General features: G+C 38.3%; 1 protein-coding gene and 1 long non-coding RNA gene across 4 annotated transcripts in view; one reads left to right on the forward strand and one right to left on the reverse strand.

Moving 5' to 3' along the window:
- LOC140713195 (uncharacterized) overlaps nucleotides 1–27,112 on the forward strand; it is a 979,701-nt gene that overhangs the window by 945,139 nt on the left and 7,450 nt on the right. For both annotated transcript variants that reach the window (XR_012095087.1, XR_012095088.1), the window contains one exon: nucleotides 25,713–25,798. This is a non-coding gene — a long non-coding RNA (uncharacterized lncRNA). The remainder of the gene's footprint in view (nucleotides 1–25,712; nucleotides 25,799–27,112) is intronic.
- Nucleotides 1–27,112, reverse strand: part of MEI4 (meiotic double-stranded break formation protein 4) — a 343,137-nt gene that overhangs the window by 113,370 nt on the left and 202,655 nt on the right. The window lies entirely within an intron of this gene.

The following is a 27,112-nucleotide window of genomic DNA, read 5'->3' on the forward strand; positions in this document are numbered from 1 at the left end:
CCTTGTCAATGAGAAGTAATCTTTTGAAAGGAATCTTTTTTTTCTGAGTAGTAGGTCTCAACAGTAGGCTTAAAATATTCAATAAACAATGCTTACATCCAGGCTTGTTGTTTTATTGATAGATTCCAGCCAGAGTCGATTTAGCATAATACTTAAGGGTTCTAGAATTGTTGCAATGATATATGTGCACTGGCTTCAAATTCAAGCCACCAACTGCATTAATCTTTAACAGTAAAGTCAGCCAATCCTTTGAAGATAAGCATCGTAGGCTCAAAATAAAGGAATGGAGGAAGATCTACCAAGCAAATGGAAAACAAAAACAGAGCAAGGGTTGCAATCCTAGTCTCTGATAAAACAGACTTTAAACCATCAAAGATCAAAAGAGACAAAGAAGGTCATTACATAATGGCAAAGGGATCAATTCATCAGGAAGAGCTAACTATCCTAAATATATATGCACCCAATACAGGAGCACCCAGATTCATAAAGCAAGTCCTTAGAGACTTACAAAGAGACTTAGACTTCCATAAAATAATAATGGGAGAATTTAACACCCCACTGTCAACATTAGACAGATCAATGAGACAGAAAGTTAACAAGGATATCCAGGAATTGAATTCAACTCTGCACCAAGCAGACCTAATAGACATCTACAGAACTCTTCACCCCAAATCAACAGAATATACATTCTTCTCAGCACCACATCACACTTATTCCAAAATTGACCACATAGTTGGAAGTAAAGCAATCCTCAGCAAACGTAAAACAACAGAAATTATAACAAATTGTCTCTCAGACCACAGTGCAATCAAACTAGAACTCAGGACTAAGAAACTCAATCAAAACCGCTCAACTACATGGAAACTGAACAACCTGCTCCTGAATGACTACTGGGTACATAACAAAATGAAGGCAGAAATAAACATGTTCTTTGAAACCAACGAGAACAAAGATACAACATACGAGAATCTCTGGGACACATTTAAAGCAATGTGTAGAGGGAAATTTATAGCACTAAATGCCCACAGGAGAAAGCAGGAAAGATCTAAAACTGACACTCTAACATCACAATTAAAAGAACTAAAGAAGCAAGAGCAAACACATTCAAAAGCTAGCAGAAGGCAAGAAATAACTAAGATCAGAGCAGAAATGAAGGAGACAGAGACACAAAACACCCTCCAAAAAGTCAATGAATCCAGGAGCTGATTTTTTGAAAAGATCAACAAAATTTGAACATATGCAAATCAATAAATGTAATCCAGCATCTAAACAGAACCAAAGACAAAAACCACATGATTATCTCAATAGATGCAGAAAAGGCCTTTGACAAAATTCAACAGCCCTTCATACAAAAAACTTTCAATAAATTCGGTATTGATGGAACGTATCTCAAAATCATAAGAGCTATTTATGACAAACCCACAGCCAATATATTGAATGGGCAAAAACTGGAAGCATTCCCTTTGAAAACTGGCACAAGACAGGGATGCCCTCTCTCACCACTCCTATTCAACATAGTGTTGGAAGTTCTGGCAACAGCAATCAGGCAAGAGAAAGAAATAATGGGTATTCAGTTAGGAAAGCAAGAAGTCAAATTGTCCCTGTTTGCAGATGACATGATTGTATATTTTAAAAACCCCAGTGTCTCAGCCCAGAATCTCCTTAAGCTGATAAGCAATTTCAGCAAAGTCTCTGGATACAGAATCCATCTGCAAAAATCACAAGCATTCTTATACACCAGTAACACACAGAGAGTCAAATCATGAGTGAACTCCCATTCACGATTGATTCAAAGAGAATAAAATACCTAGGAATCCAACTTACAAGGGATGTAAAGGACCTCTTCAAGGAGAACTACAAACCACTGCTCAGTGAAATAAAAGAGGACATAAACAAATGGAAGAACATACCATGCTCATGGATAGGAAGAATGAATATTGTGAAAATGGCCATACTGCCCATGGTAATTTGTAGATTCAATGCCATCCCCATCAAGCTACCAATGACTTTCTTCACATAATTGGAAAAAACTACTTTAAAGTTCATATGGAACCAAAAAAGACCCTGCATTGCCAAGACAATCCTAAGCCAAAAGAACAAAGCTGGAGGCATCATGCTACCTCACTTCAAACTATACTATAAGGCTACAGTAACCAAAACAGCATGGTACCGGTACCAAAACAGAGATATAGACCGATGGAACAGAATAGAGCCCTCAGAAATAATACCACACATCTACAGCCATCTGATCTTTGACAAACCTGACAAAAACAAGAAATGGGGAAAGGATTCCCTATTTAATAAATGGCGCTGGGAAAATTGGCTAGCCATAAGTAGAAAGCTGAAACTAGATCCTTTCCTTACTCCTTATACGAAAATTAATTCAAGAGGGATTAGAGACTTAAACGTTAGACCTAAAATCATAAAAACCCTAGAAGAAAGCCTACGTAATACCATTCAGGACATAGGCATGGGCAAGGACTTCATATCTAAAACACCAAAAGCAACAGCAACAAAAGCCCAAATTGACAAATAGGATCTAATTAAAGAGCTTCTGCACAGCAAAAGGAACTACCATCAGAGTGAACAGGCAATCTACAGAATGGGAGAAAATTTTTGCAATCTACTCATCTGACAAAGGGCTAATATCCAGAACCTACAAAGAACTCAATCAAATTTACAAGGAAAAAACAAACAAACCCATCAAAAAGTGGGCAAAGGATACGAACAGACACTTGTCAAAAGAAGACATTCATACAGCCAACAGACACATGAAAAAATGCTCATCATCACTCGCCATCAGAGAAATGCAAATCAAAACCACAATGAGATACCATCTCACACCAGTTAGAATGGCAATCATTAAAAAAGTCAGGCAACAACAGGTACTGGAGAGGATGTGGAGAAATAGGAACTCTTTTTACACTGCTGGCGGGACTGTAAACTAGTTCAACCATTGTGGAAAACAGTGTGGCAATTCCTCAAAGATCTAGAACTAGAAATATCATATGATCCAGCCATCCCATTACAGGGTATATACCCAAAGCATTATAAGTCATGCTGCTATAAAGACACATGCACATGTATGTTTATTGAGGCACTATTCACAACAGCAAAGACTTGGAATCAACCCAAATGTCCATAAGTGTCAGACTGGATTAAGAAAATGTGGCACATATACACCATGGAATACTATGCAGCCATAAAAAGGATGAGTTCATGTCCTTTGTAGGGACATGGATGCAGCTGGAAACCATCATTCTCAGCAAACTATCGCAAGAACAGAAAACCAAACACCGCATGTTCTCACTCACAGGTGGGAATTGAACAATAAGATCTCTTGGACATAGGAAGGGGATCATCACATACTGGGCCAGTTGTGGGGAGTGGGGAAGGGGGAGGGATAGCATTAGGAGATATACCTAATGTAAATGATGAGTTAATGGGTGCAGCATACCAACATGGCTTATGTATACATATGTAACAAACCTGCACATTGTGCACATGTACCCTAGACCTTAAAATATAATTTTTAAAAAAGGAAAATGTGGCACATATACACCATGGAATACTATGCAGCCATAAAAAAGGATGAGTTCATGTCCTTTATAGGGACATGGATGCAGCTGGAAACCATCATTCTCAGCAAACTATCACAAGAACAGAAAACCAAACACCACATGTTCTCACTCATAGGTGGGAATTGAACACTGAGAACACTTGGACACAGGAAGGGGAACATCACACACCAGGGCCTGTTGTGTGGTTGGGGGAGTCGGGAGGGATAGCATTAGGAGATATACCTAATGTAAATGAGGAGTTGATGGGTGCAGCACACCAACATGGCACATGATACATATGTAACAAACCTGCACTTTGTGAACATGTACCCTAGAACTTAAAGTATAATAAAAAAGAAAAAAAAATAGGGTTTGCATTCCTCTGTTCTCACAGATCTCTTGAGTCAACGTTCACAAACTGTACCTTGCAGCTACACTATTTCTCAGTATCACTGTCTTAATTATGGGGCTGCCAACCCCACTTATAAGAAACTTTCCCTGTTTTATACTATGATATTACAATCTAAAGCTGGAAATCTTTTTCAAGTACATATGAAAAGTAAATAGATAATTTGTTAGTCTGGACTTCCATCATCACAGTAGTTCTTAACAAAACAATACTAATCAGACAATCTGTTTATTAATACAGGGTTTATTATGTGAAAGAACAGGGTTCAGAAACTGGAATAAAAGCAGCTAAATTCTCTAAGGACTGACTCAGCTGGTGGTACTTAGGAATTTAAAACTTTACATGTCCGTCTGCGTTGCTCTACTCCCTCCCTTCTGTCCTATCACAAATATTTATTGGGTACTCTCATGTACCTAACTCAAGGGTAGGTGCTGGAGATATAGGGATGAATAGGACATGATCTCCACCTTTAAGAGTCCCTAGTATATATCTAGGGAGATAAAGAAGTAAATAAATAATGGCAATGCAGAGTGCATGCTGTAAATTATAAAATAACTCTAAAGGGAATAGTCATAGTATGAGAGAAGATGCTGAAGGGCAGGAAATGAGCTGAACCATGAGTGATGATCCTGCAGACTCAATTCCTTCTAAAGAGTATGGCAGCATTCTTCAGGAGAGGTGACTTGAAAATTGCTGTTGGCATAGGAAAAATGTCTGTTTGGCTGCTACCAAGGAGTATCTGCTCTGCTTAGTGATGATGCACTGGGGCAAGGAGGAGGCAGAGAACTTAAAGGAAGAGTAATGTTGTTAATCTCTGAAAAAACTCAGAATAATCCTTACAATTTAGCCTTTTATAGGACAATGGAATCAGATGTCCCTGATGTGGGCAGTCAAGGGCCAAATCAGTTTTATGTGTTAACAAAATCTCAAAGAGTGTGTTGGGGTCCATGAGGTCTATAGTCACTTAAATTTATACTTATCTCTCTGAAGGAAGATACATATAGACAAGAGGAAGCATAAAAGCAGTATTCTTGGGAAAGAATGCAATATTTCACTGTGTTAGGCTACTAATCAAGACAGAGCTAGAGAAAAGAAATCAAAGCTGGTGAAATATATGGTATATATTGAAAAGTAGAGATCTGTATGTCCATTATTGATGGAAAACAAATGTTTAAATATCCAGTGAGGGTAAAATCAACAGGAAATATTCTGCCTAGGACTCTAAGTATTTTCTATAACAGCATCAAACTCTGCCCAACCAGGCAAAATATAGGAGCCAGATTTGCTGGAGAAGCATCAGTGACTGTCCAACCAGGCAAAAGCTACAGGCTAAAATCATTTCCTAGGTAGTGCTTAAACTTTGAAAAGTTTACCAAAGTGAGCAGGTATAATTTTTAGGAGCAGTGGATACAAAACCCATGATTAGTGACAACAAGATTGGCTCACAAGAGAGCAGAACCTTTCCAATAACTTGATTTAGAAACTGAAAGCAAATTTTATTGACCTCAGATTATTACATTACAAAAGACAACTGAATAGAGCTGACTCAAAGAAATTAAAAGGCATCATATTTGTCCCGTTTTATTCCTATTTTTACTATGTATCATCACTAATTCGATACAATCAGTTTATCAGAACATGACATGAAAGACTTAGTGAACTGCACAACAAAAGAAAAGAAGAAAAAAGCTGTATGTATTCTGTATTCTTACAGACACTTGTATTATGCTTTTTTTTAATTCAATCAATCACCATTCACCACACCTGTCTTTCTTAATCAAGTTTTTTGAGGTATAATTTAGGTACAGTATAATTCACCCTTGTCAGGTCTTTATGTACTAATTTTGATAAATTACTTTTTAGAACAAAGAAATATCACAATATTAAAAATTTCTGCATAAAGAAAAAGTAATCATACTTCAAGTATATATTATTCAATATTTCAAACACTTCATCACATTCTACATAATTTTTATTAAGAAATATATACACCATTCAGTAAGTCTGCTTCTAACTACAATTCATAAAATACTTCACATTTAACTGTAATTTTGTTGCCTGAAGATAATCTAGAGAATTTTTTCCACTTAATAAACAGTAAACATATTTTCTCTTAATTATGATTTTCCTTTTTTAAAATAATTTAAACTTTTGTTTTAGATTCAGGGGTTACATGAGCAGGCTTGTTATATGGGAGAAAAATTTTTAAAAAGGTTCATATGTAATACAAAAAGCTCTGGAGAAGGAACTAGACTTCAGACTATAAGATAGTTTTTCTAATTTAACTATTTTCACAATCTTCATGTTAAGAAACAGCTGGGGCTATTTATCTGTCACAGAAAAAGCCAAATGGTCCCAGAAAAAGCTTTCTTGTGTTAGTGGCTGGCAAGAGTTATTACCCGATTATAAATGTTTTAAAAAAGGAATATATAACAAGAAAGGAACTTTGGCTCATTGATGCTTTTATAGATTCTCTTCAAATAACACTTCCTTAGTGGCTAAGTCAAGCACAGTGCTAAGATAGAAATTACACAACAATCAACAAAGAGTACAGTTTTGTATCCTTTAGGCCTGACCATTCATGGTGGCGTTACATATGTAAATAATTATAGAACAATATGATATGTCTGTAAGACGGTTATGTCCAGAGTGTTACTGTAATAGTGTTATGAGGTATAGTCAACACTCAGCAAATCTCTGTTTAGAAAATCAAACTAGCAAAATCTTCAAAGTACAACTAAATACATTCTGGGAAATTCACATTAACTTAATTGCTCGGAAAATAATGCAAATAGGAGAACAACTACTTAGGATGCCTATGTTAATACACACTTTTTAAAAAGTGGTTCTTGTAGCCTTTTAAGATAGCTGTCCAGCGGCACCTGGCACTCACCTTCTCTACAAAGCAGGAGCAAAAACAGTCATCAAATAGAGTGTCTAACAGAGAACATTGGGATGCAGCAGGGCAATGACAGAGAACCTCTAAAGCATGGAAAGATAAAGCAGCAAAGAAGCCAGTCTGGCCAGGACTGGCGTGGAGCCAGAAGGCACTCTCCATTGTGGGAAAAATATCTTTTTCCACGGACATCCCCATTGCAGGCTCCTGCAATCCCAGCCATGGAAGAGTTCTTAAGCCCTTGTGGGTCCTGAGACTAACAGGTAAAGTTTCCTGGAATCCATGCAATTCCATTGTTACAGGGAGGGAGTTTGTACTGGGTCCCACACCCTCTCCAAGATCCAAGGAGATGCAGCCTGGAGCCATTTGGAGAGTCCAGCTCCCACCAAACTAGATACTGTTTGGGGCCCAACAGCCCCTCTATCTCCACATCACTGAAGTCCTACTGACATCATCCTACATTTATCCAGAGAGCTGCAGTGACATAAGGCCAGCTGGACTGAGTGGAGGGGCTAGTTCTCAAGCATTCTCACCCATGCAGTGTCCTATAGCCCAGGAAATGGGCTGCCTCCAGGACAGAGAGAGTAATAGAATGCACTCACTATAGCCTGAGAGCCACCTGCTTGAGACTGATGCCAATGACAGTAACCCTGCCCCCTCCAGCAGTAGGGCCAGAGAACACCTGCATGCACCCTAAGGGGGTTCTGGGACAAGCCTATACCACCAACTGTCACCACTTCCAAGGTCTGAACGTGCCATCTGGAGATCCAGGGATAAACGTGCTCTACCCAAGTCAGCCCATGCCCATGTGCACCACTTGGGGATAGGATTACCCTGCCAACAGCCTCCTGCAGTAGCACCTATGCATAATGTCTAGAAGCCTGGAGATCAACCTGACCTTACCACTACTGGCAGCACTTAACAGGGAAGCCTGAGGAAAGGTTGCCTTTACCACCACTGCTGCTGGCAATGACATGTAAACACCATCATGGGGAGGAGGGGGTGGCTTGCACAGACTACCACTACCACCACACCCACTATGTACACCACTCAAAGGCCTGAGGACATGCCTGTCCACCCAGTCCACCACTGCTACTGACAACACACAAGCAATATGCCTGGAAGTCCAAGGACTGGCTCACCCAGACGTATTACCACTGGTGTCAGTGGACACTGTCTGGGGGCCTGAGAACTGGCAAACCTGTGCCCAAGGACTTGCCTTCTTGATGCTCCTGACCCCAGCAAAGTCTCACCACAGCATCCACTAACAACTGCAGCCCAAGCAAATGAGGAAGACACAGACAAATTTGACACTGATTACAGCCACTTCAAATCATACAAAATCTAACCTAGTGTGCATACCCACATTCAAAGCAAAATAATCTTATTGAATCAACATTATAGATATATCAACAAAAAAGTCTCCCTACGAAAATCAATCCATAAAACTTGAAAAAGCAACTGTTGTACCATACGCACAAATTTCAATGTAAGGACATGAAAATATGAAAAAGCAAGGAAACATGACACTTTCAAAGGAACACAATAATTCTTCATTAAAAGGTCCCAACAAAAAGGAAACCCATGAAATGACTGAAAAAAAATTTAAAATAATAATATTGAAGAAAGAGTGAGATACAAGAGAGCAAAGATTAAACTACACAAAAAGTCAGGAAAACAACACATGATCTAAAAGAGAAATTCAGAAGAGATAGATATCATCAGAACAGAAATCAAACTGAAATACTGGAACTAGAGATTTCAATAAATAAAATCAAATCACAAAAGACATCTTCAACAATAGACTTCATAAGCAAAATAATCGTTGAAATTTAAGATAACCTGTCTGACAAAAAAAAGAGAAAGAAAAAGAGAAAAAAAAATGAAGAAAGCATATATGATATATGAGACACCAGAAAGTGAAGAAATATATGAATTTTCAGTGCTGTAGAAGGTGAAAAGGGCAAAATAATAGAAAACATATTTAACAAATTAATAGCAGAAAACTTCCCAAGTCTTGAAAGAGACACAGACATCCAAATACAAGGAGCTCAAAGAATCCCAAAAAGATTCAACTCAGAAAATTCATTTCCAGTGGATGTTAGAGTAAAACTGTCAAAAATAAAAGACAAAGAGAGAATTCTAAAAACAGCAAGAAAGAAGTATCTGTATTAGTTCATTTTCATGCTGCTATAAAGAAAGGCTTGAGCTTGGATAATTTTTAAAGGAAAGAGGTTTAATTGACTCACAGTTCTGCAGGGCTGAGGAGGCATCAGAAAACTTACAATCATGGTGGAAGGGGAAGTGAACATGTCTTTCTTCACATGGCAGCAGGAAGAAGAAGTGCCAAGCAAAGGAGGAAAAGCCCCTTATAAAGCCATCAGATCTTGTGAGAACTCATTCACTATCATGAGAACAACATGAGGGTAACCACCATCATCATCCAATTGCCTCTCACTGGGTCCCTCCCACAACACGTGGGAAATGTGGGAACTATAATTCAAGATTAGATTTGGGTGAGAACACAGCCAAACAATATCATTCCACCCCAGCCCCTCATAATCTCATGTCCTGACATTTCAAAACAAAATCATGCCCTTCCAATAGTCCCCCAAAGTCTTAACTCATTCTAGCATTAACCCTAAAGTCCAAGTTCAAAGTCTCATCTGAGACAAGGCAAGTCACTTCTCTCTATGAGCCTGTAAAATCAAAAGTTAGTTAGTAACTTCCTGTAAGCAATGGGGGTACAGGCATTGGGTAAATATGCCTGTTCCAAATGGAAGAAATCGGCCAAAACAAAGGCGCTACAGGCCCCATACAAATCCGAAATCCAATACATCAGCCATTAAAGTTCCAAAATGATCTCTTTTGACTCTATGTCTCATATCCAAGTTACACTGATGCTAGAGTTGGGCTCCCATGGTCTTGGGCAGCTCTGCCCCTGTGGCTTTCAGGGTATAGCCCCCCTCCCAGCTGCTTTCATGGGCTGGTGTTCAGTGTCTGCAGCTTTTCCAGGCACACAGTACAAGCTGTCAGTGGATCTATTATTCTGGGGTCTGGAGGATGTTGGCCCACTTCTGACAGTTCCCCTAGGTAGTGCCCCAGTGGAGACTCTATATGGGGACTGCAACTCCACATTTCCCTTCCACACTATGCTAGCATAGGTTCTCAGTGAGGGCTCTGCCCCTGCAGCTAACTTCTTCTTGGACACCCAAGCATTTCCATACATGCTCTGAAATGTAGGCAGAGGTTCCCAAACTTCAATTCTTGACTTCTGTGTACCCATAGGCGCAACCCCAAGTGTAAGCCTCCAAGTCTTGGGGCTTACACCCTCTGAAGCAATGGCCTGAGTTGTACCTTGGCCCCTTTTAGCCACAGCTAGAGCTAAAGCAGCAGGGACACAGAGCACTATGTTCCGAGTCTGCATAAAGCAGGGTGGGGGGGTGGGGGAGCCCTGGGCCTGGCCCACAAAACCATTTTTCTCTTCTAGGACTCCAGGCCTGTGATGGGAGCGGCTGCCATGATGGTCTCAACATGCTCTGAAGACATTTTCCCCATTGTCTTGGCAATTAGCATCTGGCTCCTTGCTACTTATGCAAACTTCTGTAGCCAGCTTGAATTTCTCCCCAGAAAATGTTTTTAACTTTTTCCACTGCATTGTCAGGCTGCAAATTTTCTAAACTTTATGCTCTGTCGCCTCTTGAATGCTTTGCTACTGAGAAATATCTTTCACCAGATGCCCTAAATTATCTCTCTCAAATTCAAAGTTCCACAGATCTCTAGGACTGGGGCAAAATGCTGCCAGTCTCTTTGCTAAAGAATAGCAAGAGTCACCTTTGCTCCAGCTCCCAAGAAGTTCCTCATTTCCATATGAGACCACTTTAGCCTGAACTTTATGTCCATATCATTATCAGCATTTTGGTCAAAGCCATTCAACAAATCTCTAGGAAATTCCAAACTTTCCCACATCTTCCTGTCTTCTCAGCCCTCCAAACTGTTCCAACCTCTGCTGTTACCCAGTTCCAAAGTTGCTGCCACATTTTCAGGTGGGGACAACAGCAGATACCACAGAGACTGAGGTGATTTACAACAGCATCCCACTCTCTGTGGTATCAATTTATGTTTGAGTGCTGCTATGAAGAAATACCTGAGACTGAGTAATTTATAAAGGAAAGAGGTTTAATTGACTCACAGTTCTACAGGGCTGAGGAGGCCTCAGGAAACTTATAATCATGGAGGAAGGGGAAGCACATATGTACTTTACATGACAGCTGGAAGTAGAAGTGTTGAGCAAAGGGGAAAAAGCCCCTTATAATGCCATCAGATCTCATGAGAATTCACTCACTATCACGAGAATAACATAAGGGTAACTACCCCCATGATTCAATTATTTCCCACTGGGTCCCTCCCACAACACACTGGGATTGTGGGAACTACAAATCAAGATGAGATTTGGGTGAGAATACAGCCAAGTCATATTAGTATCAAATCTCATATAAAGATATTCCCAATAGACTAAGAATGGATTTATCAGCAGAAACCGTAAAGGCCAGAAGAGAATGGGATAATATATTCAAAGCATTGAAAACAAAATCTGTCAGCCAAGAATATTATGCCCATTAGTTATACTTCCAAAGTGAAGGAGAAACAGTCTTTCCCAGATAAATACTGAGGGAATTCATCACCAGTAGACTAGCTCTGCAAGAAACACTTAAGGCAGTCCTTCATCTGGAAGCAAAAGGACAATATACATCACCATGGAAACAGAAGGTATTAAACTCAGGGTACAGCAAATGCAAAAATAAGAAAAACAAAGGAGTCAAATATTGCTATTACAGAAAGTCAGGAAACCATAATAACAAACAGTAAGAGAAAAAAAAAAAAGAAAAAGGATATACAAAAAAATTAGAAAACAATTAACAAAGTGACAGGAGTAAGTCCTTGTCTACCAATAAAATTCTCAAATGTCAACAGAATAAATTCTCCACTTAGGAGATATAGCCTGGTTGAATCGATTTTAAAATATTACCAAACTATAGGCTGCATACAAAAAGTTCACTTCACTTTCAAAGATGCATACAAAGTGAAGGAATGAAAAAGATATTTCATATAAATGGAAACCAAAGCAAATAGAAGTACTTATACCTGTATCAGACAAAATAAACTTTAAATCAAAAAGTATAAAAGGAGATGAAGACAGTAATTATATAATGATAAAGGAATGAATTCAGGAAGATAATATAATAATTCTAAATACACATGCACCCAACACTGAAGCATCCAGATATATAAAGTAATACCAGTATATCTAAAGAGACAGACAGTCCAATACAATAACAGTTGGCGATTCCAACATCCCCTTCCTAGCATTAGACAGATAATTTAGAGAGAAAATCAACTAAGAAAAACAATCTGAGCAATAGACCAAATGAACCTAACAGATATTTGCAGAATATTTTATCCAACAGCTGCAGATACACATGATACTTACCAGCACATAGAACATTCTCTAGGATGGATATACATTAGGGCACAAAACAAGTCTCAACAAAATTTTAAACATCAATATTATATTTAATACTTTCTCAGACCACAGCGTAATAAAACTAGAAATAAATAATAAGAGGCCAGGCACAGTGGCTGCTGCTTGTAATCTCAGCAATTTCGGAGGCCGAGGGGGGTGGATCATTTGAGGTCAGGAGTTCGAGACCAGCCTGGTCAACATAGTGAAAACCTGTCCCTACTAAAAGTACTAAAATTAGCTGGGCGTGGTGGCAGGTGGCTGTAATCCCGACTACTCAGGAGGCTAAGGCAGGAGAATTGCTTGATCCCAGGAGGTGGAGGTTGCAGTGAGCTGAGATCAGGCCACTGAACTCCACTCCAGCCTGGGTGACAAAAGTGAGACTCCATCTCAAAAAAGAAAAAAAAAAATGAAAAGAAAAGAAAGAAATAGAAAAAGCCCAGAGCAAGATGGCCGAATAGGAACAGCACCAGCCTCCAGCTCCCAGCGTGAACGACATAGAAGACAGGTGATTTCTGCATTTTCAACTGAGGTATCAGGTTCATCTCACTGGGCAGTGCCGAAAAATCGGTGCTGGTCAGCTGGTGCGGCCGGACCAGCGAGAGCTGAAGCAGGGCGAGGCATCGCCTCACCTGGGAAGCACAAGGGGGAAGGGAATCCCTTTTCCTAGCCAAGGGAAACTGAGACACATGACACCTGGAAAATCGGGTAACTACCACCCTAATACTTCACTTTACCAAGGGTCTTAGCAAACAGCACACCAGGAGATTATATCCCACAACTGGCCGGGAGGGTCCCATGCCCAAGGAGCCTCCCTCATTGCTAGCACAGCAGTCTGAGATCTAAATGCAAGACAGCAGCCAGGCTGGGGAGGGGTGCCCGCCATTGCTGAGGCTTAAGTAGGTAAACAAAGCCTCCTGGAAGCTCGAACTGGGTGGAGCCCACCATACCTCAAGAAGGCCTGCCTGTCTCTGTAGACTCCACCTCTGGGGACAGGGCATAGCTAAACAAAAAGCAGCAGAAACTTCTACAGATGTAAATGACCCTGTCTGACAGCTTTGAAGAGAGCACTGGATCTCCCATCATGGAGGCTGAGATCTGAGAATGGACAGACTGCCTGCTCAAGTGGGTCCCTGACCCTTGAGTAGCCTAACTGGGAAACATCCCACACTAGGTGCAGACCAACACCTTACACCTCACACAGCAGGGTACACCCCTGAGATGAAGTTTCCAGAGCAAGAGTCAAACAGCAACATTCGCTGTTCAGCATTTTTCTATTTTCAGCAGCCTCTGCTGCTGATGCCCAGGCAAACAGGGTCTGGAGTGGACCTCAAGCAATCTCCAACAGACCTGCAGCTGAGGGTCCTGACTGTTAGAAGGAAAACTAACAAACAGAAAGGACACCCACACCAAAACCCCATCAGTATGTCACCATCATCAAAGACCAAAGGCAGATAAAACCACAAAGATGGGGAAAAAGCAGGGCAGAAAACCTGGAAATTCGAAAAATCACAGTGCATCTCCCCCTGCAAAGGAACGCAGCTCATCACCAGCAACGGATCAAAGCTGGACGGAGAATGACTTTGACGAGTTGAGAGAAGGCAGCTTCAGTAGATCAAATTTCTCAGAGCTAAAGGAGGAACTACGTACCCAGTGCAAAGAAACTAAAAATCTTGAAAAAAGAATGGAAGAATGGATAACTAGAATAATCAATGCAGAGAAGGCCATAAACGAACTGATAGAGATAAAAACCATGACACGAGAAATGCATGACAAATGCACAAGCTTCAGTAACCAACTTGATCAACTGGAAGAAAGAGTATCAATAATTGAAGACCAAATGAATGAAATGAAGTGAGAACAGAAGTCTAGAGAAAAAAGACTAAAAATAAATGAACAAAGCCTCCAAGAAATATGGGATTATGTGAAAAGACCAAATCTACATCTGAATGGTGTGCCTGAAAGTGAGGGGAAAATGCAACCAAGCTGGAAAACACTCTTCAGGATATCATCCAGGAGAACTTCCCCAATCTAGTAAGGCAGGCCAACATTCAAATTCAGGAAATACAGAGAAAACCACAAAGATACTCCTCGAGAAGAGCAACTCCAAGACACACAATTGTCAGATTCACTGAAGGTGGAATGAAGGAAAAAATGTTAAGGGCAACCAGAGAGAAAGGTCAGCTTACACACAAAGAGAAGCCCATCAGACTAACAGCAGATCTCTCGGCAGAAACTCTCCAAGCCAGAAGAGAGTGGGGGCCAATATTCGACATTCTTAAAGAAAAGAATTTTCAACCCAGAATATCATATGCAGCCAAACTAAGTTACATAAGTGAAGGAGAAATGAAATTCTTTACAGATAAGCAAATGCTTAGAGATTTTGTCACCACCAGGCCTGCCTTACAAGAGACCCTGAAGGAAGCACTAAACATGGAAAGGAACAACTGGTACCAGCCACTGCAAAAACATGCCAAAATGTAAAGACGATCGATGCTAGGAAGAAACTGCATCAATTAATGAGCAAAATAACCAGCTAATATCAAAATGACAGTATCAAGTTCACACATAACAATACTAACCTTAAATGTAAATGGACTAAATGGTCCAATTAAAAGACACAGACTGGCAAATTGGATAAAGAGTCAAGACCCATCAGTTTGCTTTATTCAGGAGACCCATCTCACATGCAGAGACACACATAGGCTCAAAATAAAGGGAAGGAGGAAGATCTACCAAGCAAATGGAAAACAAAAAAAAAGGCAGGGGTTGCAATCCCAGTCTCTGATAAAACAGACTTTAAACCATCAAAGGTCAAAAGAGACAAAGAAGGTCATTACATAATGGTAAAGGGATCAATTCAACAGGAAGAGTTAACTATCCTAAATATATATGCACCCAATACAGGAGCACCCAGATTCATAAAGCAAGTCCTTAGAGACTTACAAAGAGTCTTAGATTACCATACAATAATAATGGGAGACTTCAACACTCCACTGTCAACATTAGACAGATTAATGAGACAGAAAGTTAACAAGGATATCCAGGAATTGAACTCAACTCTGCACCAAGCAGACCTAATAGACATCTACAGAATTCTCCACCCCAAATCAACAGAATATACATTCTTTTCAGCACCACATCACACTTATTCCAAAATTGACCACACAGTTGGAAGTAAAGCACTCCTCAGCAAACGTAAAACAACAGAAATTATAACAAACTGTCTCTCAGACCACAGTGCAATCAAACTAGAACTCAGGACTAAGAAACTCAATCAAAACCGCTCAACTACATGGAAACTGAACAACCTGCTCCTAAATGACTACAGGGTACGTAACAAAATGAAGGCAGAAATAAAGATGTTCTTTGAAACCAATGAGAACAAAGATACCACATACCAGAATCTCTGGGACACATTTAAAGCGGTGTGTAGAGGGAAATTTATAGCACTAAAAGCCAACAAGAGAAAGCAGGAAAGATCTAAAATTGACACCCTAACATCACAATTAAAAGAACTAGAGAAGCAAGAGCAAACACATTCAAAAGCTAGCAGAAGGCAAGAAATAACTAAGATCAGAGCAGAAATGAAGGAGATAGAGACACAAAAAACCCTCCACAAAAATCAATGAATCCAGGAGCTTATTTTTTGAAAAGATCAACAAAATTGATAGACTACTAGGAAGACTAATAAAGAAGAAAAGAGAGAACAATCAAATAGGTGCAATAAAAAATGATAATGGGGATATCACCACCGACCCCACAGAAATACAAACTACCATTAGAGAATACTATAAACACCTCTACGCAAATAAACTAGAAAACCTAGAAGAAGTGGATAATTTCCTGAACGCTTACACTCTCCTAAGACTAAACCAGGAAGAAGCTGAATCCCTGAATAGACCAATAGCAGGTTCTGAAATTGAGGTAACAATTAATAGCCTACCAACCAGAAAAGTCCAGGACCAGACGGATTCACACCCGAATTCTACCAGAGGTACAAGGAGGAGCTGGTACCATTCCTTCTGAAACTATTCCAATCAATAGAAAGAGAGGGAATCCTCCCTAACTCATTTTATGAGGCCAACATCATCTTGATACCAAAGCCTGGCAGAGACACAACAAAAAAACAGAATTTTAGACCAATATCCCTGATGAACATCGATGCAAAAATCCTCAATAAAATACTGGCAAACCAAATCCGGCAGCACATCAAAAAGCTTATACACCATGATCAACTGGGCTTCATCCCTGGGATGCAAGACTGGTTCAACATATGCAAATCAATAAACGTAATTCTGCATATAAACAGAACCAAAGACAAAAACCACATGATTGTCTCAATAGATGCAGAAAAGGCCTTTGACAAAATTCAACAGCCCTTCATGCTAAAAAAAGCTCTCAATAAATTTGGTATTGATGGAACATATCTCAAAACAATAAGAGCCATTTATGACAAACCCACAGCCAATATCATACTGAATGGGGAAAAACTGGAAGCATTCCCTTTGAAAACTGGCACAAGACAGGGATGCCCTCTCTCACCACTCCTATTCAACACAGTGTTGTAAGTTCTGGCTAGGGTAATCAGTCAAGAGAAAGAAATAAATGGTATTCAGTTAGGAAAAGAAGAAGTCAAATTGTCCGTGTTTGTAGATGACATGATTGTATATTTAGAAAACCCCATCATCTCAGCCCAAAATCTCCTTATGCTGATAAGCAACTTCAGCAACGTCTCAGGATACAAAATTAATGTGCAAAAACCAAAAGCATTCTTATACACCAATACAGACAAACAGAGAGTCAAATCATGAATGAACTTCCATTCACAATTTCTTCAAAGAGAATAAAATACCTAGAAATCCAACTTACAAGGGATGTAAATGACCTTTTTAAGGAGAACTACAAACCACAGCTCAGTGAAATAAAAGAGGACACAAACAAATGGAAGAACATACCATGCTAATGGATAGGAAGAATCAATATTGTGAAAATGGCCATACTGCCCAAGGTAAATTATACATTCAATGCCATCCCCACCAAGCTACCAATGAATTTCTTCACAGAATTGGATAAAAACTGATGTAAAGTTCACATGGAACCAAAAAAGAGCCCACATCGCCAAAACAATCCTAAATCAAAAGAACAAAGTTAGAGGCATCACGCTACCTGACTTCAAACCATACTACAAGGCTACAGTAACCAAAACAGCATGGTACTGGTACCAAAACAGAGATACAGACCAGTGGAACAGAACAAAGCCCTCAGAAATAATACCACACATCGACAACCATCTGATCTTTGACAAACCTGACAAAAACATGAAATGGGGAAAGGATTCCCTATTTAATAAATGGTGCTGGGAAAATTGGCTAGCCTTAAGTAGAAAGCTGAAACTGGATCCTTTCCTTACTCCTTATATGAAAGGTAATTCAAGATGGATTAGAACTTACATGTTAGACCTAATGCCATGAAAACCCTAGAAGAAAACCTAGGTAATACCATTCAGGACACAGGCATGGGCAAGGACTTCATGTCTGAAACACCAAAAGCAATGGCAACAAAAGCCAAAATTGACGAATGGGATCTAATCAAACTAAAGAGCTTCTGCACAGCAAAAGGAACTACCATCAGAGTGAACAGGCAACCTACAGAATGGGAGAAAATTTTTGCAATCTACTCATCTGACAAAGGGCTAATATCCAGAATCTACAAAGAACTCAAACAAATTTACAAAAAAAAACCCAAGCAACCCTATCAAAAAGGGGGCAAAGGATATGAACAGACATTTCTCAAAAGAAGACACTGATACAGCCAACAGACACACGAAAAAATGCTCGTCGTCACTGGCCATCAGAGAAATGCAAATCAAAACCACAATGAGATACCATCTCACACCAATTAGAATGGCAATCATTAAAAAGTCAGGAAACAGCAGGTGCTGGAGAGGATGTGGAGAAATAGGAACACTTTTACACTGTTGGTGGGATTGTAAACTAGTTCAACCATTGTGGAAAACAGTATGGCGATTCCTCAAGGATCTAGAACTAGAAATACCATATGACTCATCCATCCCATTACTGGGTATATACCTAAAGAATTATAAATCATGCTACTATAAAGACACATGCACACGTATGTTTACTGCGGCACTATTCACAATAGCAAAGACTTAGAATCAACCCAAATGTCCATCAGTGACAGACTGGATTAAGAAAATGTGGCACATATACACCATGGAATACTATACAGCCATAAAAAAGGATGAGTTCTTGTCCTTTGTAGGGACATGAATGCGGCTGGAAACCATCATTCTCAGCAAACTATCACAAAAACAGAAAACCAAGCACTGCATGTTCTCACTCATAGGTGGGAACTGAACAATGAGATCACTTGGACTTGGGAAGGGGAACGTCACACACCGGGGCCTATCATGGGGAGGGGGGAGGGGGGAGGGATGGAATTGGGAGTTATACCTGATGTAAATGACAAGTTGATGGGTGCTGACGAGTTGATGGGTGCAGCACACCAACGTGGCACATGTATACATATGTAACAAACCTGCATGTTGTGCACATGTACCCTAGAACTTAAAGTATATTAAAAAACATAAATAAAAAGTGGATATTTGGAAATTGTACAAATAAATATGAATTAAACAAAATGACCACGAATGACCATTGGGTCAATGAAACAATTAAGAAGGAAAAATAAAAAGACCACCTTGATACAGAATAAAATCAAAACACAACATACTATGAGATACCAGTAAGATTCTGCAAAGGCAGTGCTCAGAGAGAAGCTTAGAGCAATATTTACCTCAAAAAGTAGAAAAATTTCAAATAAACAACATAACAATAAACACCAAGGAACTAAAAAAGAAAGAACAAACTAAATCCAAAATTAGTTGACAAAAAGAAGTAATAAGAAATAGAGCAGAACTAAATGAAATGGAGACTAAAAAAATACAAAGGATAAATTAATCCAAAACTTAGATTTGTGAGAAGATAAACAAAATAAGATAAACCATTAGCTGGGCAACCAAAAAAGGAAAAAAGAGAGAAGACCCAAATAAAATCAATATGAATATGGAGACATTAAAACCAATACCACAGAAATACAAAACTCCATTAAATATTAATATAAACAATTATACACCAACAGGGCTCGGTGCAGTGGCTCACGTCTGTAATCCCAGCACTTTGGGAGGCCGAGGTGGGCAGATCACTTGAGGTTGGGAGTTCAAGATCAACCTGGCCAACATAGTGAAACTCCATCTCTACTAAAAATACAAAACAATAAGCCAACCATCATGGTGGGTGCCTGTAATTCCAGCTATTTGGGAGGCTGAGGCAGGAGAATCGCTTGAACCTGAAAGGCAGAGGTTGCAGTAAGCCAAGCTTACACCACTGCACTCCAGCCTGGGCAACAGAGTGAGACTCCATCTCACAAAAACAAAACAAAACAAAACAAAAAAACTGAAAAATTTAAAAGAAATGTGTCAATTCTTGGACACATACAACCTACCAAGATTGACTTGGGAAGACACAGAAAACATGAACAAAGCAATGAGTAACAAGATTGAATCAGTAAAGCCTCTCAACAAAGAAAAGTGCAGGACTGATGGCACTACTGATGAGTTCTGTCAAACTTATTAAGAAGAACTAACATGAATTCTTCTCAAATATTCCAAAAAAGTTGAGGAGGAGGGATTCTTCCTAATTCATTATATTACTCCAGTATTACTCTCATAGAACATAACAGATAAGGAAACAATTATAAAAAGAACACTACAGGCCAATATCCCTGATGAACATAAATGCACAATTTTTCAACAAAAAACTAGCAAACCAAATCTAACAGCACATTAAAGTGGTAATACATCATAATCAGATCCTAGAGATGTAAAAATAGTACAACATACACAAATCAATAAACAAGATACATTATATCAACAGAATGAGGGAAAAAGTTATAATCTTAGATTCAGAAAAAGCATTTGGTAAAATTTAACATCCTCTCCTGATAAAAATTTTCAAGAAAGTAGGCACAGAAGGAACATACCTCAATATAATAAAGGCCATATACAAAAACTCACAGCTAACACCATACTGGACTGGGAGAAGCTGAAAACCTTTCCTTTAATAACTGGAACAAGACAAAGATGCCCACTTTAACTATACTTATTCAACATAGTACTGGAAGTCCTAGGCAGAGCAATCAGACAAGGAAGAAATAAGATGCATCCAAATTGGAAGAGAGAAAGTTAAATTATCCGTCTTTGCAGATGATGTGATGTTACATTTTAAAAAACCTAACAACTCCACCAAGAAACTCTTAGACATGATAAACAAATTCAGTATAGTTGAAGGATACAAATCAATGTACAAAAGTCACTATCTTGGCCAGATGCGATAGCTATACCTATAATCTCAGCACTTTGGGAGGCTGACGCAAGTGGATTGCTTGAGCCGAGCACTTTGAGACCAGCCTGGGCAACATGGCAAAACCTCATCTCTACAAAAAACACAAAAATAAAAATTAGCTGGGTATAGTGGTGCATGCCTGTAGTCCCAGCTACCTGGGCGGCCAAAGTGAGAGAACTGCTGAGCCTGGAAGGTTGAGGCTGCAGTGAGCTATGACTGCACCACTGCGCTCTAGCCTGGGTGACAGAGTTAGCCCCTATATCAAAATTTAAAAAAAAAAGTCACTAGCATTTCTATACAGTAAAAACAAACTATTTGAAAAAGAAATCAAGAAAGCAATCCCATTTAAATAGCCAAACAAAAAACACCTGGGAATAAATCTAACCATAGAGGTGAAAAAACTCTACAAGGAAAATTACAAACTTCTGATGAAAGCAATTGAAGAGGATACAGACATATGGAAAAACATCCCATGCTCAGGGATTGGAAGAGTCAATCTTGTTAAGATGACCATGCTACTCAAAGTAATATAAAGATACAATGCAATGCCTATAAAAATACCAAAGACACTCTCCAAAGAAATAGAAAAAATAATCCTAATATTTGTATACAACCACAAATGAACCCAAATAACCAATTCAATCCTTAGCAAAAAGTACAAAGCTGGAAGCATCACACTACCTGGCTTCAAAATATACTACATGACTATAGTAACCAAACCAGCATGGTATTGGTATAAAAACAGGCACATCCACCAAAGTAACAGAATAGAGAACCTAGAAACAAATACATGTATTTACAGCCAACTGATTTTCAACAAAGGTATCAGAAACACACATTGGGAAAAAGACACTCACTTCAATAAATGGTGCTGAGACAACTGGATATCCAAAGGAAAAAATAATGAAACCAAACCTCTATCTCTCATGATATATAAAAATCAACTCAAAACAGGTTGAAGATTTACATGTAAGAGCCCAAATTATAGAACTACTAGAAGAAAACAGGGGAACTGCTTCAGGATATTGGTGTAGACAATGATTTTACTGCTATAAATTCAAAATGACAAGCAACAAAAACAGAAATAGACACATATTACTATTACATTAAACTAAAAAGCTTCTGCACAACAAAGGAAAAATCAACAGAGTGAAGGAACAACCTGTTAAATGTGGGAAAATATTTGCAAACTGTTCATCTGACATGGAACAAATATCCAGGATATACAAAGAATTTCAAGAAGTCAACACCAAAAATAAAAATATATATATATAAAATTAAAAAGTGGGAAAGGAATCTGAATAATTTCTCTAGAGAAGATGTACAAGTGGGCAATAGGTATAAGGAAAAATACTCAACATCATTAGTCATAAGGGAAGTGAATACAAAAACAAAATGAGATATCATCTCACTTAGTATTACAATGGCTATTATCCAAAAGACAAAAAATAACAACTGTTGGTGAGGATGCAGAGGAAAATAACTGTTAGGGAGGGACTGTAAATCTGGATAGTCATTATGGAAAACAGTATGGAAGTTTCTAACAAAACCTTAAAGTACAACTACCAGGCAATCCTGCAATACCATTACCAAGTATTTATCCAAAGAAAGGAAATCAGTATATCAAATATACACATGCATCCCCGCTGTTCATTGTAGCACTATTCACCTTAGCCAACATATGGAAAAAAACAAACTGTCCATCAATAAATGAATAAACAAAGACAATGTGAGATATATATATATATCGCACACAAAAGCATTTCATTGTGAATATATGTATATAAATATGCGCACACACACAATAGTACTGTTCCATTAAAAAAAAAAATCCTGTCATTTGCAGCAAAGTGTCATTTGCAGAGGGAATTGAAGGTCATTATGTCATGTGAAGTAAGCCAGGCAGAGAAGACAAACATTGCAGATTGTCACTCCTATGTGTGAGCTAAAAAAGTTGCTCTCATGAAGGTAGAGATTAGAATATTTACTAGAGGCTCACGGCAGGGGTGGGGGAGTTGGAGATGAAGACAAGTTCCTTAATGTTTACATGCAGTTAGAAAACGTAAGTTCTTGTGTTCCATAGCACTGTAGGGTGACTATAATTAACAATAATTTCGTATATATTTCAAAGTGGCTAGAAGATGAGAAATGTTCCCCACACAAAGAAATGATCAATGTTTGAGATGAGGCATATCCTAAATACCTTGATTTGATCATTACACATCATATTCAAAATATCACACATACTCCATAAATATGTGCAATTATGCATACATTAAAAAAGACACTACTAAAAAAGCTCTTCTCATCTTTTTTCAGATACATATGGTAAAACTAATACCATGTATTCTGAGAAACTACTTACATTTGTGAGATGGATCAACTAATTTACTCAACCAATGCATGTATGAACCTGGATATATGCTTTATAAGCGATTATTTTCTGGAAAAAAATGTCCATAGTAAGTTCACTATCATTAGTTAATATCAAAGATATATATCAAATAAAAATTGAGCACATTTTAAAAGTACTTGTATTTTTTCTTAGTCTGAAATTTTAATAAATTTTACATTTTGGGGGAACTAAATTAGAAGAGTGTTACATTCTTTCTTCAAATTAACATCCCAATATATTGTCTGGATTTGATATAAAAATGACATTAAGAACTTTACATAAGATAATATATTTAATACTACAACGAAAATCCTCTAAATACTCCAAGAAAGTGGCTTCAGCAGAATAAAAATATTTTATATGAACGCTTTTTCATACTGTAATTCATTGTTTCATATGTAAAGAAATGCAATTCCTTGTAAAATGTTCCACTTATTGGGAACAAAGCCCACTTATCTGGATGTCTAGTTTCTAAATGTCAAGCATCTGGTAATTTGCAGGCCCTGAGACAGTGAAAAGGCTTCCACTAAACCCTTCCTGGTAGACTACAGGAAGTAGTCTATGCAGGGAAGTCACTGATACCTCTCAACTCACATCAGAGCTAATTCATATCCTCTCAACCCCCATCAGAGCTAATTCTAATGGTAAGAAGGTCAGAGGAGAAAATGCTACCAAAGGAGATTCCTAAAGGTGAAAATTGAGAGCAAAGGGTAACATACAACTCCAACATTAAACTTTCTGGGTCTTTTAGAGTGGGAAAGAAACTCAATATACTTGCATCGCCTCCAAGAATATAACTATGACACAATTCAAAAACAGATGATTATTCTGAAAAATGTGGAAATGATGAAGATTGAGTATAATCATGTGCTGGATGATCCAATCAATCATGGCTATTTAAAACACTAATAATTCTGTGAACCACGAGGTTTGGTGTAGTTATCTGGTTAGTGAACACACTGATATACCGGGAAAGTGATGCACTCTGATTCCACGGGAAGATGGCACATAAGCATTGGGTTCAGGACTCTTCCCAGACCTCACTTTATGTGTTTCTTATTTGGCAGATCTTGATTTACGTACATGCTTTCCTGAGTTCTGTAGGTCACTCTAGCAAATTATTGACTTAAAGGAAATCACAGGAACTCTCCCATATTTGAATCCATTTGTTCAGAAATGTAGGTGGCTTGGAAACCTCTGAACTTGCAGTTGGCACCTGAAGTGAGAGTAATCTTACTGGTAACTGCGCCTGTAACCTATAGTGCCTACACTAATTCCAGGTGGTTACCATCATAACTGAATTGAATTGGAATACATTAATGTGTCTGGAAATTGAGTTAAATTATGAGAATGTATGCAAATGACTTAAGGAAGTCACAAAAATATAAAATAAATTTCACAAGAATTTCCCCTTATATTTCACACTTTCATGCCCTCATATAATACTGTTCAATTAGCTACCCCTTGATGTCTAAGACACTCACTTTTTCCAGCTCATAATCATTCAATTAATGCAGAAGATGGCACAGGCTGTCCAAAAAATAGATGCTCATAAGCATCAAAGGTGTGAGGAAGGGGGAGAGACATAACCAATAGGTAAGGAGCATATTTAAATAGATCTACCCCTGTGTTTTCTATTTAAACCCAGATGCAAGAGCAGCAGCATATAGCTAACCATGTGGAAAATGCAACTAGATATGTGTTTGTATGTATGGTTTCCACAAATTTGACCGAGGCAGTTATTCAGAATATAGAATGAGTCAGAAGTCATTAGAAACACTTAAATGTTGTTTTGCAATACTTCTATATAATAAAATGAAATTTTGAAAAAGGTATACTTTGTCCAGAATGTTTTGGGTTTTTTTTTTTTTTTTTTGTAAACATTAGACCCAGGAGGCTCTTCCTGTAAAAAGGGTTCTGTTGTTGAAGAAGATTAAAATGATTGAATAGTATAATTATCTTCTTGGAGACCCATAATTTAAATAGGAACTTTCAGATGCTTTCAGCAAACTAGTCTGTTTACCACAATGTTTTGAACATAGAAGGCTTTTTTGTTTATTCACAGAGAATCAGTGTCCTGCAGAATACAATGTTGAGACTAAGAAGTAATTTTAAAAAGGCTAACATAAGCTTTAAAGGACAGTAAGTAGTTACAAAAAAAAAAAAAAATCTAGACACTTTCAGGTGTCAAAAAAAAAAAAAAAAAAAAGATGAGGTCATGTTTACTGACATCAATAAACAGATGTACTCCAAAAAAATACACTAATCATTACTGCAGGCTGATTTTTAATTTCAATTAAAAACCATATAAAATGTATCTGACTTTCTATATGTAGAACCTCATGTTTTTTTAGATCCAGAGCTAAAGGACTACTTCACTAAGGTGAACAACTCAGAAAAGAAAATTTCTATCCATTTTCCTGAAATTGTTCTGTTGAAGAGAAATCCATTAGTAAGCTTTCAAGAATTTTTCTGTTTCAAAGAGTCATTTACATTCCTCTACAGGCAGTCTGTTTTTGAAGTGTGCAGCAGGAGGATGGGTGGTGTCTTCTTTCATCACTTGTGTCACTTAAGAGGTCAAGAACACTTGGGTAAGTTCTTTGCAGATTCTTTCAGAGTAAGCAAAAAAGTGACTTTCTGTTCTTTCTGTTCATACTTTTATGTTTCACTTAAGACTTTGGGAAAGACAAAATGTTTTCCTTATTTTCTCCAGAATTTTATCATTAAAAGTAACATGCTCTTTTTTTCTTTTTTTTTATTATACTTTAAGCTCTAGGGTACATGTGCACAATGTGCAGGTTTGTTACATATTGTTACCCATTAACTCGTCATTTACATTAGGTATATCTCCTAACATTATCCCACCCCCAAACCCCCACCCCATGACAGGGCCCGGTGTGTGATGTTCCCCTTCCCATGTCCAAGTGTTCTCATTGTTCAGTTCCCACCTATGAGTGAGAACATGCGGTGTTTGGTTTTTTTGTCCTTGCGATAGTTTGTTGAGAATGATGGTTTCCAGCTTCGTCCATGTCCCTGCAAAGGACATGAACTCATCTTTTTTTATGGCTACATAGTATTCCATGGTGTATATGTGTCACATTTTCTTAGTCTATCATTGATGGACATTTGGGTTGTTTCCAAGTCTTTGCTATTGTGAATAGTGCCACAATAAACATACGTGTGCATGTGTCTTCATGCATGATTTATAATCCTTTGGGTATACACCTAGTAATGGGATGGCTGGGTCAAATGTTATTTTTAGTTCTAGATCCTTGAGGAATTGCCACACTGTCTTCTACAATGGTTGAACTAGTTTACAGTCCCACCAACAGTGTAAAAGTGTTCCTGTTTCTCCACATGCTCTCCAGAACCTGTTGTTTCCTGACTTTTTAATGACTGCTATTCTAACTGGTGTCAGATGGTATCTCACTGTGGTTTTGATTTGCATTTCTCTGATGGCGAGTGATAACGAGCATTTTTTCATGTGTCTGTTGGCTGCATAAATGTCTTCTTTTGAGAACTTTCTGTTCATATTCTTTGCCCACTTTTTGATGGGGTTGTTTTTTTCTTGTACATTTGTTTGAGTTCTTTGTAGGTTCTGGATATTAGCCTTTTGTCAGGTGAGTAGATTGCAAAAATTTTCTCCCATTCTGTAGGTTGCCCGTTCCCTCTGATGGTAGTTTCTTTTGCTGTGCAGAAGCTCTTTAGTTTAATTGATCCCATTTGTCAATTTTGGCTTTTGTTGCCATTGCTTTTGGTGTTTTAGACATGAAGTCCTTGCCCATGCCTATGTCCTGAATGGTATTGCCTACGTTTTCTTCTAGGGTTTGTATGGTTTTAGGTCTAACGTTTAAGTTTTTAATCCATCATGAATTAATTGTTGTATAAGGTGTAAGGAAGGGATC

Source organism: Chlorocebus sabaeus, chromosome 13, assembly GCF_047675955.1.
Source record: "Chlorocebus sabaeus isolate Y175 chromosome 13, mChlSab1.0.hap1, whole genome shotgun sequence".
Lineage (NCBI taxonomy): Eukaryota > Metazoa > Chordata > Mammalia > Primates > Cercopithecidae > Chlorocebus > Chlorocebus sabaeus.